Genomic DNA, 14867 nt, shown 5'->3' on the forward strand with positions numbered 1-14867 from the left:
CAAGTATTCAAAAATGTTGATACTTCATCATAATGAAGTGTAGCTTCTTCTGTTGCAATAATCACATATTTTTACACATGTTTGTGTATATATTTTGTAGTATGAATACTTGCACACAGTTCAACATTAATGTGAACCTGAAATTAGTAAAAATGGATTGTTATTATTTATTTATTAACATAAATTACATTATTACATTACAGTTTTCAATATTAATACTAATTCTACTTATTTTAAGCTTAACGTTAGTGGCAATGAACAGTATACGTGTCCACAGAATGGAACAATAGAATATCAAAAGAACTTCATAAAACACCCATAAAGAGAAACATCCAATTATTTTCTTGCTTAATTGTGCAGAATAGCTTTCTGTGCTTCACACTTAAATTTATTTGGAGAAGTACAACTAAAATAATGTAACCTCTCCTTTTGCCTGACTCAGCATTGAATGCCTTAGCTTCTGCTATAAACAATTTCTTTTATAATGGCATCTTTCCAGCATGTTTGAAAGAGGCAGTGGTTATCCCTCTTTATAAGGGTGGAGATTTGAGTGAGCCTTGTAATTTCCGTCCCATTTCTATATTATCTACCCTCTCCAAGATAGTTGAAAAACTTGCAAAAATCAGAATTTTGTCTTTTTTGCAACGTAATTGCATTTTATCTGCAAATCAGTTTGGATTTCAAACGGGAAAAGGGACTGACGCTGTTTTCGGCTTTTTGGAGAGTGTCTATGTGTCCTTAAACTCTGGAGAGTCCGCGGCGGCAGTGTTTTGCGATTTATCCAAGGCATTTGATTGTGTAGATCATGGAATACTGCTGTCTAAACTCAATAATTATGGCTTTAGAGGTATGGCATTGCAATGTCTGGAATCCTATCTATCTAATCGTACCCAAAGAGTTACAGTATCTGGATGTTTATCCAATTCCAAATCCCTTAAAACTGGAGTACCTTAGGGTTCAGTGCTAGGACCACTATTATTTTTGCTCTATGTAAATGATTTGGGTTCATTAAAACTGCAGGGCAGAGTGGTTCAGTTTGCTGATGATACCACCATTTTATAGAATCATAGAGATTCTGATTATGTTAGAGCTCAGGTTTTTAAGGATCTTAAGATTTTATTTGAGTGGTGTGCTGCAAACAGGCTTGTATTTAATGTGGGCAAAACCTTTATTATGGGATTTAAGTGTGACGTTCAGGGCCTTATGTTTAGTGAAAACAAAGAAAGCTGTAAGTTCCTTGGTATTACCATTGATGGTCGCCTTGGCTTCGAAGATCATACCCTAAATCTTAAAAATTATCCTCTGGATGCTTTGCAGTAAGAATGGCGGGGCATGAGCTGGGAGGGGTAGTTGCACGTTCAGTGTATTTTTCTCTTATTGAGTCCCATCTTTGTTATGGCTTGCCTTTTTGGGGTTTAAGCAGCAAGGGATTATTAAACATAATTTTTGTGATTCAAAAAAGGCAGTTAGAAACTCTTTTTTCTCTTTTTATCTTAGAAACAGCTACTCTAATTCATAAATGTCCTATACCTCCCTCTAACACTGGTCATATGACTCGCCAGGTTAACGATTTCCCTTACCAATCCCTACATCCTCCCTCACCAAGAACTCACTTATATACCTTAGCAAAAAAATTTACAACCATGTTCCTCTATGTATCAGACAAATTTTAGAAGTTAAGAAATTCAAAAAGGAATTAAAATCACTTTTATTATCCAGGGCATATTATAGCCTTGACGTTTTTTTAATGATACCTTTTGATCTGTGCTCTGACATCATTTTAGTGTTTTAGTTTGTTTCCTATTAAATATTTTAATTTATTTCCTCTAAATTCTCTTTTATTGACAGCTTTACTTATTTTTTAATCAAATTTATCAAAAAGACACCAAACAGAAACCTTTTTTTTATTTTTTCAATCTGTTTTGTTTATCACATTACGATATTTGTTAACCTTATTTGAGATTCGGTTTACTGGGCTGTAAAGCAAGTAAAATGTTCTGTAATATGGCACATGCACAACAAATGTTTGGTATGATGGTACATGAATTTTAAAGGTGGCTAAACACTCTGGGCTATCTAAATAGTTATTTAACACTTTGTATGCGAGACAAACATCATAATACTCCCTTCTAGCAGACAATAGACTTAGGTTTAGGTATGACATAGTAAGTTCACTGTTTAATTTTATCCCAGACTTAGAGAGTATATAGCTAGCGTATATTAGAAATTTATTTTGAATTGTGTCAATTCTGTCAATATGAATTTGAAAATAGGGACACCAAATAATGTTAGAAAATTCAAGTAGACCTGCATATGCAATATACAATTGTTTTAGAGCAAAGACATTTTTAAAATATTTGCATGACCATTTGATATAGCCTATAACATTTTGTTGGCTCTCGAAATAATATTTTCACAGTGAAAATGAAATGTCAGTTGGGAATCTAGATACACACTTAGGTCTTTAATTACACTGACCTCCTCAAGAATTACATTGGTAATTAAGGACACAACTGGCATTTTATTCAAGAGCCTACTGAAAATTAAAAATTTACACTTGTTGGAGTTTAATTGCATATCATATGCCTGGCACCACAAAAAAACAATGTCACAATTATCTTGCAGTTTAAGCACATCATTGCAAGATGCTATACTGATAAAAAGTTTGAGGTCATCAGCAAACATCAGGAAGTTACAAGTAAGCAATTTGCCAAGGTTATTAATGAAAAGAATAAAGAAAAGAGGACCTAAATGAGTCCCCGACCCTTTCGAAAGCCTTGCTAAAATCTGTGTATATAGCAGGGGTCTCAAGCCCTGATTCAGAGTCTTTAAAAATATAGTTGGTGAAAGAATAGTTATGAATAAATAAGTTGCTATCTACACTCCTATCGGGGGTAAACCCATGCTGTTGAGGTAATATTCTACCTTGGAAATGAGTTGATAGCCCTTGCATGACACACTGTTCAAATATCTTGGGTATTGCTGATAAAATACTTATAGGCCTTTAGTTTCTAATATTGCACTTATCACCACTTTTGTTATAGGAGTAATGTAGGAGAGCTTCCATACTTCAGGGAAAATTCCAGAGTTTTAAGACTTGTTAAACATACAGTAGAGACGAATATATAGGGTTTGATTTTACACACAATTTTAAAACCCTATTTGAAATGCCATCAGGGTCTTTGCCTTTATTAATATTAAATAAAGAATCTAGAGCTTTATGAACCATTTCAGTGCTTATGTCAATATGATCGAGATTGTCATAAATACCAGTATCATTGATAGTAGCCCCATCAAGATGCATTACCTGGGGCACCATACCCACATTACACTTACACTTAGAGTGAATAAAGTTCCAGAACTTTTTGGGATCATTGGTTAGTGAATTTTCAGCATTTCTTGTGAAGTTTTCGTAGCACTGGACAGATAAAGAATGACATTCCCTTCTCAAAGTGCTAAACTGGTAGTAGTTCCCATCACTTTTGGTCTGTTTGTACTTTTCATGAGCAATTTTTTTTTAAAATATATTTTTTTTTTAGTTCACTAGATAACCACTGGGGAAACTTGTTAGAGGGTTTATAATTTCTTATAGGTACAAAAAGATCAAAGGATGAGAACAGAAACTGTAGAAATTTTGAACTGTATTTTCTATATTCTCCTCCATAATTGCCAGCCAGTTATAATTTAAAAAATAGTTATTCGTTTGTAAGGAACAATGTATTGGTTGTCAACTTTCACATCTTTCGGATTAATATCTTTTGTTATAGTCCTTTCATTATTTCTTATACAATAAAGAGGATAATAAATGTTTTTAGAAATTCCTTTGTACACTTCCCCTCAATCATACAAACTGATGACCGTGCACCATATGTGACTTATCTAAATTATAGAGTGTTGTATTATTACGGTCTGGAATTTCTGTAAATATAAATTTTATCAATATCCAAAATTTTTTGAAACTTATTGTAATCTTTTAAAGTTAGTAATATTTAAATTTAAAAAGTGCTTTATTTTTATAAAATATGAATTTTGTTGACAAACATAGTATAATAAAAAGCTAAGCACTATACACATAAATACTAAAACCACATACATTAATACATTGTAAAATAGATTAAAATTTACTATACAAAACATATCTAAATTAATACACTTTATGATAACAAACAATCAATGTTTAAATGTTCGCACAGAAGAAGCAGTCGTTTTTGACAGCTGCCAATTAATCCCTTGGTGAGAGTTTGAGGCTTCGTCATGTTTAATACGTCAAATGTTGGTACATCGGTAGCTGCATCCACCTCTGGAGTGCTGTTATCTAACGAGAACAGATCATTTTGGGAGCATCTGTCTGTACGATCTGAAAAGAGTTTTTGAGAAAAAGTTGTTTATTTAAGTTTATAAGACTTTGAATATGGTTTACATTTTCTTCACTCAGCTGAGATTTGACATGAAGTAGAGAGTCCCTACTGTGTTTAAGATCTTTAATCTCATCATCGAGTGATTCCAACTTTTTAACCAAGGACCGGTTTATCTCCGACACTCGGCGTTTTTGGTTTGCAGTCAAATAAATTACTTAATTGTAATGAGTTTATCCTTTAATGTTGGTGTCCCGTGCTTTAACTACCAAAAAGACTTCATCGTCCAAAGCTTTAGTTCGCATCTGGAGCCGTTTGATGTGATCATCTTTCAATTTATTTTCCCCAATTAATCTATTAATTTTAGATCCAAGATTTCATTATAAGTCACTGACTTCTGCCTAAAGTTTAAAAATATATTTTTGGTTTTTCGATCCAATTGAATTTTGAGAGATTCATACTGTTGAGGATATGTCAGTGATGGGAAACACAAGCAACTGTTACAATAAAAAGAGATTGACCTGTTCTGGATGGTCTAAGTGTCAGTCTCAGCAGCAATTAAGACAACACAAGATTTACAAATGAAAAGTCTGCAATGGTCACAGGCAATTCCAACTTATGTGTTGTGACCATTGCTGTGACCATTTGTTGAAGTCTCTATGATATCTTTTTAATATTATTCTCTAGGCTTCAAGTTATCTAGGTAGGTAAAAATTACCAAAATATATCCTATATACCAATCTGGCTCTAGAGATGAAATTAAGAACTACCGCCCAATTACTACTATAAGCTTTCAAATTCAAATTTCAAATTCTATTTCTAAAGTCTTGGAATTGATTATCTTTGAGGGCCTATTTAGTGAAATAGCTGGTCGCATTACTCTTCATGTTAGAATGGCTTCTTGCCCAAAAAATCAACTTTCACTAATCTTGTCTCATTCTGTCAATATGTCCATGCAGCTATTAATGGAAGATCCCAGGTTGACGTTATCTATACAGATATGGAGAAAGCGTTTGATAGAGTGAAGCACTGTATAATCCTGAAATCTTTATCAGACTTACATGTGTCTCCTTCTATTATGTGCCTAATTTAGTCATACCTCAGTTGTAGGTTTCAATATGTTGAAATTAAAGGTTTTAAGTCGTATACCTTTCCAAGTCGTGTATTTTTAAAAGTACTTCTAGTGTTCCAAATTCCACAGGGCTCCAATCTTGGACCACTTTTGTTTTTCGCTGCTGTCAACGGTCTGACTCGTAATATTAAAAATGCAAAGGGATTATTATTTGCTGAGGATTTCAAGTGTTTCCTTCAGATTCAATCTGTGAATGATTGTCAGGGTTTGCAAGATGAATTTTGGGATGTTGCGAACTGGTATGAATTAAATGGCTTTAGATTAAAGGTCAGTATGTGTGCTTGTATGTCATTTACCCTAAATAGTAGTCTTTAATGGTAAACAACTTCAAAAAGTACCCCAGCAGAAGGATCTAGGAGTGATTTTTGACTCAACCAAACACATTTTATCAAAAGTAGAAAATGCTCAAAAATTTCTGGATTTATTGTTAGAATCACCAAGGAGCTAAATGTTGAAGTTAGTCTTCTTCTTTTTGATAGATTAGTTTTGCCAATCTTGGAATATGGGTCCATTATTTGGTCGCCCCAGTTCAGTATTTGGGTGGCAATGGTTGAAGGCGTTCAGAGAAAGAAGAATTAGCATATTTTTGTGCACTCTTTTCAAAATACTGAAAAACAAAATAGATTGTCCTGAGATTCTTAGTCAGTTTTGCTTTAAACGAAATTAACACTCGCCATCCATTATTCTTTTATCTTATCCACAAATTAACCTTTATAAGAATTCTCCCATTTATAACCTTTGTGAGTATTTTAACTTATATTTTTCCAATATTGACATTAATTCAACTAGTCTGAATCAGTTTAAAAAAATAATACTAAATAAATTAAAACAGAACTGAACTGGTCAGTGATGTGTTGGGTTTTTGTTATTTTATGTATTATTATTTATTACAGTACTTTTTATGCTATTTTAAGTTATGTATATTTATGTAGGTATGTATGTTAAGTTAGTATCTGTAAGTGGCCTTGTAGCTGTTGATACTTTTAAAATAAATAAATAAAATAAATAAATATTAGAGCTCATCCTAAAAAGTAGTTTTTTTAATTGACAGTGAAAATTTTTAAGAGAAAAAGTTGTGCTTAAATTGATTGGCAAATGATTAAACATCCTTCGACCCTCGTTAATCACAGACTTTTTTACCAGAGAAGATTTGGGAATTGGTAAAGGAAGAAACTGAATTTGACGTGTTTCGTACTAAGGAATAGACCCTCGGAGTTTCTCGGTTTTTAAAGTTAAGGGAACGTGTCTCCGTGTGGTCTACATGATTTTCTTTGTGTTATATGTAAGTTTAGTAAGCCTTGATTAACAAGACCCCAGAATGGTATACCATACCTAAGGTGAGACTCAAATAATGAGAAGTAAATTGTTCAGGCTAGTTGTTGACCTAATTCTTCCCTTACCACTCGCACAGCAAAACATCATGATAAGAGCTTTCTTCCTAATGATAATATATGATTTTAAAAGCGTATTCCTGGTCAATTAGTATACCCAAAAACTTAGATTTTGTAGTTTCTGGCAATGCATGACCATCTTAGAGAAGACCATTTACATCACACTTAAACCCAATGATGTGAGTTTTACTCAGGTTCAGACAAAGACGATTAGATATTAACGAGTCCTTAAGATTATTAGGTATAAGTTCAAGAGGCCTTAGAATTTCATTCACTTTCCGCAGGATAGATGTGTCGTCTGCAAATAGGGCGAATTCTCCAGAGATATTCAGTTTGAAAAGGTCATTTATATAAATTAGGAACAGTATTGGCCCAAGAACAGAGCCCTGAGGGATTCCACAATTGATGTTAAGGGCTGATGATCCCCCACCCGAGTTCACAACTGCTCGACGTTTAAGGTACGATTTAAACCATGAGTGTGCGGTCCCACGAAACCCATATCTTTCCATCTTAGACCGTAGAATTCCGTCATCCTCGCAATCAAATCCCTTTGACGGATCGCAGAAGGCCGCTGCCGATACATTACCCTGGTTCACACCAAAACTAAACACTCTTGAGAAAGCTATAAATTGCATCCTGAGTACTTTTAGATGATTGAAATCCGAATTGTCTTGTTGTTATAATTTAAAGAGATCGAACATAATCACAGACTCTTTTTTTGACTCGACTTTTGATAAGGTTCGAAGTAAGGAGATTGCGCGATAGTTCGACGGATCATCGACTTCTCCTCCCTTATAAACAGGAACCACCAGAGAAGGCTTTAGGCAAGAAGGAAACACATCTTCAGACCAAGAATGGTTAATAGCCATAGAGAGAGAGTCAAGGGCCTTATCAGGCAGTCGTAAGAGCACTTCAGGAGAGATGTCATCTTCGCCACTAGAATTTTTGTTTTTAATTTCGAAGATTATTATCCTAATTTCTTGCCGGTTTGTATCATAAAAAGCGAATGTACGAGGAATAGAAAGATCTTTAAGATAATACAGGGGATCTGAGGTAGATGTCATACTTTGGGTTAGGTTATTAGCTATATTATAAAAAAAGATATTTAAGTGCTCTGAATTGATATCACTGTTAGAATCAAATCAAATATATTACATAAAGTATTCAACATAACATTTCTTGTTTAACCTTAAGCACCTAGGTAACCTAATACCTTCAATTTAGACACCCATATTATAAAAAAATAATAAGTAAATAAATAGATATTGTTTACAAAATGAAAATATTTACCATAAAACCATTTTCCTAAATCAATTTACTATGCATGATTTGAACTTTTTTATATTTACAAAGATATATTCTTTGACCATTTCATAAATTTTTTTTTGTTTTTTATTATTTTAATTTCCTTTGGCAACAAATTGTAGATTTTGGGTCCTAAGCAGTCTATAAGTTTTAAATATGCTTCTCATGTTTAATGGAAGGGACAAGCAATTAAGAGCATTATTTCTGGTGAATTTTGAATGACTAGTAATTCTTTTAGATATATCAGATGTATGAACAAATGAACACAAATGCTGAATGCTGATTATACAGACGTTCTACATTGCTTATATTTTCATTATATAAATGTTCAGTGTGATGCATTTTATTGTTTTTAAACATAATTTTGTACTACATTCAAAGACTGCAATGTACTTGTAGATACCGCCCTATGCTATGATGCAGTATGTTATTGGAGATTCTACTAAGGACTTATAAATGAGAATACAAAGTTTACAGCTTAAAATTTCTCTTTGTATGTAAAATTTTTGGATCAAATGTCTAATTCTTCCAGCAAGATGATTTATGTGTCTACCCATTTGAGGTGTTGATCAATTATGACTCGTAAATATTTAGTTTTCTTTTTTTTCAAAGATTTCTTCATTATTAATATCATCCAATAAAATTTTATTAAAAGGTGGTCTATTTGAATTGGTCAAAGAAAAGGCTATGTACTCCATATTCATAGTTAATTTTTAAGTATATAACCGGCCAGTTTTTTACATGCTTAAATCCATCACATAAAGCTTCTCTAGCCTCCTGCCATGTTTTGCCATTAAAGATTAAAGCACTATCATCAGCAAATGATACTATTTGACCCGACAACGGTATTTTAAGAAGAGAATTTAGGTATATCCTAAACAATATATATGTCCCAGTATTATTCCTTGAGGAACTCCGATGGATACGTATAATGGATCACTATAGGTTTTATCTATTTTAAGAGCCTGCTCTCTCTTTTCAAAATAACTGTCAAATAGCTTTAGTGCTATACCTCTAATACCATAATGATTTCAAGTTTGAAGAAGATTTGTATGCGGTATCATATCCAAGGCCTTTGCCAGATCAATGAAAACTGCAATACTTTTTTTACCAGTATTTAAAAATTGTTATTTCTGAAGTTAATTTATATACTGCATGTGATGTATTCAGGCCCTCTGTAAATCCATACTGATTTTCCGAGAATATACCAAGTGTTAAGCGATCTTTAATACATTTTTCAAGGTTAATTGGGCAATAATTCTCAATCTTATTAGTTAAACCTTTTTTATGTATTGGAGTTATCACAGATTGTTTAAAGTAAGCTGGTATTTGGCTACTTGTGAACATTAAATTTATAATATGTCTTAAAGCAGTTAAAATGAATTTATTTGTTAATTTGATTATATTAGTAGAAATTTGGTCTAAACCTGGAGATGAATTATTTTTTAAGGTAGCTATGTGTTTAAAACTCGTTGTGGTTGGGGTCAAATACATGGAAGAATTTGAAGATTTGGGAAATTTGAAATTCGTTCTGAGGAGTTTTAATTTTATTTTTCATGTGTATAACTATATTTATAAAATAATCATTGCAGAAATTAGCCGTATCTTTGTCCGTTTCAAAAGCTGCATTGTTATTGTTATTAATTTTAGGAGTAGGCGAGCTTTTTTTTTGTTAGTAACATCATTTATTTTCTGATAATTTTTTTCAATATTATTCCTATTTTTTATCACTTGAGTTTTATAGTAGTCAAATAAGAATGCGAGGTACTGTATCTGGGAAACTATTCATCGTAGAAGCTTGCGATAAAAAAATTTATTACTAAAATGGCCAAGAGAATGACCTGGAAAATATTTTCAAGTTTCTAAAATGGCCGCTAGGGGGCGCAACTGCAATCTTGAATCTAGAAAACTGATGTTTCTGTAAATTTTGCTGAATTAACCTAACAAAAAAATAGCTGATTATTAAAGTAGAGACTAATCCGAACCTTTTTTATTTGAATAGTTTTGCTGTATCTCTAAAAATAAAGTGGTGGGGGGTGTTCAAAAGTTGGCTTAAAACACACCCTGTATACTAAAAACGCCTTAGCCGATTTTATCAAACTTGGGCTAGTTGAAAAGAGCTATTATTAAGCTACGAATATTATTATATTTCATGTTTTTTTAGTTTTACATCTCGCCGCTAGAGGGCTTTTTTCGGCTTTCTGACACAAATGACTAATTTTCTCAAAAAACTTAAATGCAATGGTATAAATTTTTTTATACAAAAAAATAGCTTAATGACGCCCAAATATGCTTGCGAAAACCGCATCTTAATATCTTCATCCTAACCTAAAATTTAGGCCAAAGAAAATTTTATATGGAAATCCCTTAATATTTATAAAAACTACAAAATAATTTATTTCGAATTTCTTTTATAATGTAAGTTGTGGCCCTATAAAGGACCGATTTTAAAAAGAAAGGGTTTTAATGCCCCCGTAAATGCTCGAAATGCTGACCATCACGCTCTATGCATTGCTGAAGCCTCTCATGGGTATATAGAACTGCAGCTTCAATTTCGGCTCTCGGTATGTATTGCATTACGAATGCGGTTTTTCATATCTTCTCTAGTCGTAGGCTGAGTCTGCAATACAATGTCCTTTAACCGCCCCCATAAATAGAAATCAAGACAGGTTAAGTCTGGGGATCGCGGAGGCCATGGAAACAGGCTTCCTCTTCCAATCCAGCGCTGTTGAAAAATGTTATTAATATCTCGCACATTCCTAGCTAAATATGCTGGACAACCATCCAACTGCAAAAACAAATTTACTTCTGTAAATTTACTGTGTAAATTTACTGCCGGACTTCCAGTGGCACATCTTCCAGCAACAACGGTAATTGATTTACCAAAAAGTCGAAAAAAACATTGCCATTTAGAGATTGCTCAAAAAAATATGGTCCAATAATGTTGCCTCCAAGTATACCACACCACACATTTAAACTTCAGTGCCCTTGGTGCTGAACTTCACGCAACCAATGCGGATTTTCTGCAGACCAATAATGCATGTTATGCAGGTTGACTCTACCGTCACTATTAAATGTGGCTTCATCGGTCCAAAGAATTTTAAATAAAAAATCTCTGTCCTCGCGTATCATGCCTAATATCCAATGGCAATAGTCCAACCTACGGTCAAAGTCTGCTTCTTTCAATGCCTGATGTAAATTAACATGATATGGGTGCATTCTATAAATATATTTAAAAAAAAGCTGAACTTAAATAAATCCATATATGGCGATGGCTATTAGAATTTACCTATTGTCCTTCAAAATATTTTGAATCGTTGTTCTTGATATGCCTAATTCAAGGGATAATGCTCTTGTGCTAACATGAGGATTTCCTTCAATATATCCCAGTACGCTGTTAATATTGTCCACATTTCTTCTAATTCTTGGCCGTTGAAACCTAGGCCGAAAACTACCATTGGCTCGTAAGTTCGCCACTAATCGGGGAAAAAATCTAATATCGCAAGGACTTCGATTTGGATATCGAGCAGCATAAACTCTTTTTGCTACTGCAGCATTTTGAAGACATTCAAAATAAACCGTAAGCATATCAACAGCTTCATCGTTCGTAAAACGCATTTTGCAAAAACAAAAAATGCTCAAGTAACGTAAAACTTTTGACAACTTACTATTGACAATTTGAGGAATGTTTATAATTTGAGTAGACATTTGTTTTGTTGCATTCCATGGCCTGCTTTCTAATAATTATTTTTTTCGTATTATATCCATAGTGAATATATAACATAAAATAGATCTGATTTTTGATATAAGCATTATTAATACTTACCTTTTAGTGATATTAGGTAATATTTTCAAAAATGGTAAATTTTGTTTTCAAAAGTAGTGAATTTTAAAAAATTCCAAAATAATTAGTATACAAAAATTAAAATTTAAGGGTATAAAATATTCTTTGGCCTATATTTTAGGTTAGGAACAAGATATCGAGTTGCGGTTTTCGCAAGATTATTTAGACATCATTTAGCTATTTTTCTATGAAAAAAAAAATCATATCAACGCATTTAAGTTTTTTGAGAAAATTAGTCATTTGTGTCAGAAAGCCGAAAAAAGCCCTCTAGCGGCGAGATGTAAAACTAAAAAAACATGAAATATAATAATATTCGTAGCTTAATAATAGCTCTTTTCAACTAGCCCAAGTTTGATCAAATCGGCTAAGGCGTTTTTAGTATACAGGGTGTGTTTTAAGCCAACATTTGAACACCCCCCACCACTTTATTTTTAGAGATACAGCAAAACTATTCAAATAAAAAAGGTTCGGATTAGTCTCTACTTTAATAATCAGCTATTTTTTTTGTTAGGTTAATTCAGCAAAATTTACAGAAACATCAGTTTTCTAGATTCAAGATTGCAGTTGCGCCCCCTAGCGGCCATTTTAGAAACTTGAAAATATTTTCCAGGTCATTCTCTTGGTCATTTTAGTAATAAATTTTTTTATCCCAGATACAGTACCTCGCATTCTTATTTGGCCACCCTGTACATAATTTCTATATTGTTGGTATTCTGTTTGTAATTCTTGGGTATTGTTTTTTTTTAATTCCTTTTCATTTTGTCCCTTTTTCGTATTGCGATGATTAATTCTGTTGAAATCCATTTTTTAATTTTATGGACTTTTTTGGGATTTCGCCTTTCAATTTTAGATGAATTTAAGTGCTCGTTAAACTGGGTGATAAACCTGTGACATACAATTTCCACCTCATTTGATTGTAATATATCGGATGTTTTTTATTTAAACTTATTTTAACAGTTAACATTTTTGTTTTCTGTTTTTGGTTCCACTAGTTCAATATTTAGCATAATTGGATAGTGATCGGTTATTTGGGTTTCTAATAGAAGTGATTTTATTAATATTTTATTGTAATTTTTATTATAGTTTGTTTTACTTAAAAAAATGCTTAATACATGTTTTTGTTAGATCTTTTTCTCTTGATGGAACGCCAATGAATTGCTGCAACTCATATGAATTTAGAATGAGATGAGTTTTTGCGAAATTCATTAATTAATGACCAGCTTTTCTTTTGTTTATTTTTGGCCTTATTAAGTCGTTTACTGTAGTACATTCCCTTAGCAGACTTTATCAGTTTTCTATAAATACTACGATAACTATTACAATAATTAATAAGTCTTACGTTATCGGTGCATTTCTGCAAATAGTTTAAAGAGCGTTTCCTGACTTTTTCAAATCTTTAGTAAGCCAGAGCTTATTCTTTCTGGTGTTTTCCTTAATTAGTTGTATGGGAAACGCCTTAATAAATATATCAGTTTACATCCTGTTAACTGATGTATTTTTAAAAGTCAGCAATAGGATCTGAAGTAAGACTTAAATTCTGCCATTCTATTCTGTCACGCAATCTCTGAAACTTAAATTAGCGGTACTAAATATTCTACCAGGACTACGATTGGATGTTTGTTTTGACACTTGTATGTGTGTTTACTTATGTAAACAATAAATGAACATGTGGTAAACCTCTTTTTTGAAACTCTTATGGCGTATAAAAAAGTCTGTACTTCACCAAAAATTTCTTCTTGGTTTATTAATCGTAATAGCTTCTTTACGTTTGAATGAAAAACCCGTACAATAATATCAAGTGAAAGTTAAAAAAAAATATTTCGCTTTTCCAAATTTTCTAACCATTGCCATTACATCCTGATAATTTTGCATTACATTATGTAGACTGCCAAGAAAGGTAAAATAACAATCCGACGAGTTATTAATTTTTCATTTTTAGCTCTCACCTGCAAGACCAATATAAGTATCTACTCGAATTTTTGCTTTTTGTTTGCGGATAAACTTTAACCCTTCTCTCCTTCAATACGGCAGTAATAATCTATAATCAATTGTTGGCTTCATTTTGTCGTACTTTGGTTTTTCCCTCACCCCTAGTTGGTATTGAAACATGCCAACCTGGCTCTCCCCACGGCCATATAAATAAGCACAGTGCATGCTATCGTAATCAAGATTTTTTAACCCATCTTCGTTGGGGTATACGGCAATGTGCCTATGGGACGGAGGTCCTCCATCTACTGATTCAAATACTGCTGCCACTTCTGAACATGTAGAATTATTATAACGTCGTAGATCTGACTGGGGTTCATGATAAAATCGCATTACCAAGTTCAAGGATCAGCTCTTTTTCCTCACAAATCTTCTGATGCATCGTTTTGTATGAATGTACATATGGATTATAATGAGTTAACATTTTATTTAATAGAAGAGGGAAGTGGCTGTGTTGCTTGAAGGACAATACAAATCAATCAAACCAGATGTATTCAGAGCAATTTTTATTTTAAAAGCTTAGCAGAGCGCTTTTGGCGTATGAGCCATTATCAGTGCTAACTGAAATGAGTTGGGTGTTAAATGCGTAAAAGACACTATAGTCAAAGCTGAATGAATGGAATGTACTCACTTGTCAGTTAAGCCCAGAAGTTTACCATAGTGGGAACACATTCGATATTATTAAAATTACACGTAAGATTTAGACACACTTAAGACTATACAGAACACTAAACAGGACGAACAGTATTTAAAAAGGGGAGAACGTTGGTCAAATTGGGTTAGATTACAGTTAACTTTACTTTAAAATTAATATTTATATTATGCGAATAGTAGGAGCTCAGTTACTCTTAAAT

Source organism: Anthonomus grandis, chromosome 9 (assembly GCF_022605725.1).
Source record: "Anthonomus grandis grandis chromosome 9, icAntGran1.3, whole genome shotgun sequence".
NCBI classification, from domain to species: Eukaryota; Metazoa; Arthropoda; class Insecta; order Coleoptera; family Curculionidae; genus Anthonomus; species Anthonomus grandis.